Source organism: Cupressus sempervirens, chromosome 4 (assembly GCF_028749045.1).
Source record: "Cupressus sempervirens isolate cs-2001-9-10 chromosome 4, ASM2874904v1, whole genome shotgun sequence".
NCBI classification, from domain to species: domain Eukaryota; kingdom Viridiplantae; phylum Streptophyta; class Pinopsida; order Cupressales; family Cupressaceae; genus Cupressus; species Cupressus sempervirens.
In genome coordinates this window covers 462,337,665-462,343,664 of record NC_143121.1, presented here as the reverse complement: position 1 = coordinate 462,343,664, position 6,000 = coordinate 462,337,665, and the positions used below count along the sequence as shown (strand labels likewise).

The 6,000-nt window shown below is 32.8% G+C and overlaps 1 pseudogene; it reads right to left on the bottom strand.

Annotated features, from left to right (window-relative positions):
* Positions 1-4,266: 4,266 nt before the first annotated feature.
* Positions 4,267-6,000, bottom strand: part of LOC149561981 (FACT complex subunit SPT16-like) — a 107,233-nt pseudogene continuing 105,499 nt past the window's right edge.

Sequence of the window (6,000 nt, the reverse complement as noted above, 5' to 3'; positions counted from 1 at the left end):
AATTGCATTTCAAGGATTATATGTGCAAGGTCTTGAATGATAATGGGAAAAAGATTGCTACTAGATCTAGGGAGAGGTAATTTTTTTTTCTTTTCTTTCAAATAGTGGATTGAGGACTTGTTTGATTGCTCAAATAGATGAAAAGTATTGATGGCATAAAAGTTTGTGTCATGTGAATTTGGACAATATAGTTAAGTTCTACTTTTGATGGTAGAGGTCTACCTTTGATGAAGAAGCATGCTAATGGTTCTCACAAAGAATATCAATTCGATAAACAAACTAGGTCTATTTTTAACTTTAAGAAAGAGAACTCGAATTGATTACTTGATCTTCTTGATATTGATTTGTGTCATCTTACTAAGACAAGAAGTTTGCAAGGTGAGAGGTATTTCATGCTATTGATAGATGATTATTCTAAAATGGTATGGGAAACCTTTTTGAAAAGAGAAATCAGAAGCTTTTAATAGGTTTAAGTCCTTAAAAATTTTGGCTGAGAATGAGAGGTCTGAAGATCAAGAAGCCAAGATTAGAGAAAGGTGGAGAGTTCACATCAAATGAGTTCAACTCATTTTGTGAAATGCATGACATTAAGAGGAAATTATTTGCTCCTAGAATTCCTCAATGGGATGGTGTTGTACAATGCAAGAACAAAATACTTGTAGAGGCTACAAGGACCATGATGTTTGAGACATATGTTTTGAGAGAAGTTGTGAGCACTGAAGTCTGCATACCCAAACAAAAATAAATCTAGATGAGATCATGTAGACTCCTTGTATGCTTTGGTGTTGACATGTGCTTGTTATTAAGTATTTCAAAATTTATGTCAACAAATGTTTTTGATTAATTCACAAGAAGGTTTTGAAGTTGCCCCAAACCCTTTACATAGCTACTACAAAAGATATATCATTAAAAGTTCTAAGACCAAACAACAAACCAACATGAACAAAAAGAGCAAGAAAACAAAAAGCCAACCAATAGACATAACCAACAAAAAACCAATAAACCAAAAAAGTAGGGAGCAATAGATGAACACAATTAAGCAAGGTTCTTTAGGGTACTCACCACTTCATCTTCCATTTGGCTCATCCTTTTAGCCACCTTCTTAAACTTTGCAATGTTAGAAGGTAGAGTAATATCCTTCTTCTTAGTGTCAGATTGAAAGAAATATTCAAATTAAAAAAATATTAAAGAAAAGAATTGAAGAGAGCTATGTTAAAAAGTTTGTTACCTTATAGTTCAAAGACTTGCACATGATTCCAAAGATCAACACAAAGATAAGAGATTTTTGAAGGGGGAAAATATAGAAAAACCCAATGTGAAATACTATGAATGAGACAAAGCATAGAGAGAGAGAGAGAGAGAGAGAGAGAGAGAGAGAGAGAGAGATCCTTAGGCTGGTTAGAGAATGAGAGAGGAGCATCTCTTATATAGAGATGAGAAAATGAGTTTTTTAGTAACTCCTAAGTGTATCAATAACATATTCATAAGTGTGTTTGCCAAGTGTCATAATCCTCTTAAAAAGGATAAACTATTTTCCTTAATAAAGGGATTACAAAAATGATTTGTCCTCACACATGGAAAAGAGGACAAATAAGTGACATGCCCCCATGGTTGGATTAGAGGACAAGAAATACATATGAGATACCTTGGTTTATCCTAATTAAATTAATAAATACAACCAAAGAAATATTACTACTTCTAACACTCCCCTTTAATCTTTACTTGAAGAGACTACATCAATGGGTATCAAATCCAATTTACAAAAATCTGCAACTTGATCTCCGATATAAGAAATAAATTGAAATGTTTTCAAGTGTGCAAGAGGTCTTCTATTAGTGTGGGTACATTTTGTACCTTCATCTTTACAAATCCAAGAGAAGAGAATGGGTCCTTTGAATGTCTTCAAGAGGAAGTATATCTACATCTTCAAGTGGATTCATGGTGCACATGATATAAAGAAAAGTAATGATGTCTTGTATGTGCCTTAAAAGATAAGCTAAAAAATAGAAATAAGAAACACAACAACGATCCATAAGGAGGATTCCATCTTATATCCAAGTTAGCAAATCTTTTGAAATGTTAAAACTAGAATAAAACTTTCATAGAATAATGATAAATTTAACATGTCACCATAAAGTACTGAACCTAACTTGATATCAAGACAATCACATGCTCAAACTATTAAAAAAAAAAATTAAATATGAAAGTATTGATCAATGCTCTCATGAAAGGAATATACTAATACATAAATGACCACATACAAGGCCAACTAATGAAACTTGCATCAACATTGCATTAATCACATGAATACAGTCAATCCACTAATAAGTCATCTCACTGCAAGTTGTTGGGTATCGACTCCATAACTTGCATGACTCACAATCTAAGCAATGAAGTATGCAGAACACTATCACGTTAGTATATTTATTAAAGAAATATGAGAGAGACAAAGATAAATTAGTAGAACATGTGATCAAGCACCATATCGACTCAAGATCCCAATTTTCCAAACATGTTTCTTGTTAGGTATCAAAGGGAAGGATTATGAGTAGTAACAACATATTGCCTTCAAATAAGAACTCCAACATGGTGCCGAAAGGTTTTCAAGAGAGACATCCTTACAATGAGGAAAAAAGATCAAGATGGATCAAATCAAATGAAATTATGGGAAACTCCATGAATGACATCCTCTTCACGAGGAACATAATGGAGGAAAAGTCTGTACAAATATTGAAGAATTTAATGAGAACAAATCAACAAATCTAGTAGAACACCTACACGCAAGAACTTGTCACAGAGAAGACAAAGGCAAGAGAAGGCAAGGGTTTGGCTTTGAAAATATACAAGAATATATTATCAGACTGAAAGAAAGAATGAAAATACAATAGATCAATCCTAACAAAGGAGATCGTAAAACTCTAAAAGGGAAACCCTAAGAGGTAAATGATATTTAATAATTAATATTTAATTATTAAATGGAAATGCACATGTATAAAGTGAAATCTTAAGTAGAGAGTAAAGGTAATTTAATAAATGAAATGAAATGAATCCTTTACTCTAACACCTCCCCTTAAGATGAACAATAATGCAACTAGAAACAATGCATGAAAAAGCAAGGAAACTATAATGTTGATGGAGTAAATGGGTCTCGACAACATGGCTTGATGAGGTACCCAACACAACCAAATCTCTAGAAATTGGAGAAATAGGGAAAACCACGTGGGAAAAACCCTACTAAAAAGAGAGAAGAAACTGAAAAACATAAAATAAGGAAGGAAAGACTCATCATTGCAATCCCCTAAGGAAAACTTCATGCACCCCAAGCATGGAACACAAATGAAGATACAACAGGGATATAAAAGGTTTAGTGAAGATGTCTGTAACCTTCTAAGTAGTGGGAATGTACTCTAAGCTAAGAGAGCCATTTTGAATCAAATGCTTGATGAAGTGCATATGAAGCTGAATGTGCTTGGTCCTCTAATGCTCAACTGGGTTGTGGGAAATGTGTATAGCTCTTTGATTGTGACACCAAAGAAAGGTGGAACTATCAGGAGGAAATCCAAACTTTGTCATCAACCATTGAAGCTGTAAAACCTTCTAACTAACTCACACAACTGCCCTGTATTCTATCTCTGTAGATGATAATGTGCAAGCATGCAACTTCTTGCAAAACCATGTGATGGGACTAGAGCCAAGACATAAAACAAAGCTAAAATTAGACCTTTGATCACCAATATCACCAACCTACTCTGAGTACTAGTACATTAGGCCTCCATTTTTAACCAAACTTTTCGATGATAGGCCAATTTGGCTTCTCAAATTTTCTTTTTTAAAAATATGATCCCGGTAGGGTCAAAATTTCGATCAAACTTAAGTTTTTTCATCAAAATTTTGATGACACTTAAGTTTTCTGTCAAAATTTTGACAACACTTAAGTTTATTGTCAAAATTTTGACGATAGTCGAGATATAAACACAAAAAGAAAAGTAAAAATTTCATTTTGTATCCGACAGATTGCAAGTGCGTGTGTGAGAGGGTTTTTGTGTGTTGTCTTCAGGCAAGGGAAAGCGCAGGTAAGAGATTCAACCCACACCATTTTTATAGAATGGAAGGGAACCTAAAAGTCATTAAATTTTGATTAATTGTGTTATAAAAACTTTTCAGGTGCCTGAGACTTCCCTGTAGCTTTTACCTTTCGCCGTGATCTTTTTTCTTCACTGTCAGAGTCTTCTCCATTTTCCTTGTCTGCATTTCTGGCTTCAACTTTTAATTCATCCCATGTTTTAGTTTCATGTTCAACCATTCTTTGATGCCATCAAGAGAAGATTGTTGAATGACATCAATGCATAGTACATCCTGCTTGAAGTCTTTGAAAACAATCGCCATATCAAATGCCATTTTTCCAAGTCCTACTCTCTCAAGTTATCATCTCAATCACACTATGGTTTTACTAAGAAAGGTAGTTCAAAAAACTTTACCAAATAGTTTATAGTGGGAATAATAAAAGAAGAGGCTTTGAAAGAAACTCCATGAAAGCCTAACTCTCTAAATGGTATGTCAATCTCTAGTTCAAAATATTTTAGATGAGGTTGCTCCCATAGTTCTATTATTAACTTAACAAACCCTTAAAACTCTGCATTTATTTTATTTTTCCTACCCATCTCTTGCTACTCTTCCTCAATTTCATCAAGAACAAACATTGATTGTCTTAACCCTCCTAAAGTTTGGACCACATCCATTACCTCCACATAAAACAAGACTCTTTGGTCTTCTTAGTTCTCACCATAATATGGTTATGGAAATGAAAATGAAGCAATGTAATCATCTCCTTCTTTGTTGGCTGAAAAAATGTGTGTCTAATATTTTGATACAAAGATATCAATTTTCTCTATGGTTAATGTGTTAGGTCTCATCTAGAAAAAAGTTGCTACAAAGATAATAATCATGATTTTTCACTTCAATGTCTCATATCACCATATCAAGGTTTGTGATCAGAGATATCAAGTATCTACCTTAGTATACCTTAATCAAATCTTGTACTATGTAACTATCTAAATTGGGGATTGAACAATCTTTTCATAATTGGTCCATCTCAGGATATTGTAGACAACTAGGTTATGAACAAGGTTCAATACTTGGTATTGATACTCCCTTATTTGATGTAATATTCTTCTCTTTTTTTCTTTATGTGCCTTCTCATTTCCACCATTAATTTCATTTACAAAAGTCCTATTAATATTCTCATAGGTTGTCAAATTAATACTATTATTCCTTCTTGCATTATATTTATTCCTTCTAACTTTAGGCATTATTATATTGCTCACAAATCCATGAAATTTGCAATATCTAGTTTTATGCCCTAGATTATTACACTTAGTGTAAAAATTGAAATTCTATACCTTGGTCCATTCTAATTTACTTGTGATCTATAATCTCTAGAAATGTGTCCATAATTATTGCATTTGAAACATGTAACTCCACTAAATAATATATTATTATTTCCAATAGGTCTTGCCACATAAGTTAAGTGTGAAGTGTAGTGTAAAGTTTAGTGTATTAGCTAGCGGAAGAAGTGAGCCAAAAGTGACCATTGATATTGAAGTGGTGCTAAAGTTGTATACTAATGATATACTTTCATTGAATTATTTTTTAAATTATATAATGGAATCAATCTCATGTTGTGAAAATTATTATAAGTTAGTTACCTCTTCAATTGGGAGTTTCATGGAATCAATTTATTTTCAAAAAAATAATTTGATTCACTTCATCAAGGGGTTCGCCTCTTGAGCAAGAAAAAAGAGGAAAAGGTACATATTTTTGAGAAAATAGTTGATTAAAAATCCAAATCCAAATCCAAAATCAAGTTGAACTCCCCTGAATTATCTCATAATCCTCATAAGATGGAGCTTTGAGTTAAACCCTTGAGCTTGTAGTCCAAAACATTGAATCAAAAACACTAAATTATTCTAGATAAAGGTCCTCCAAGTGATATCTCAATCT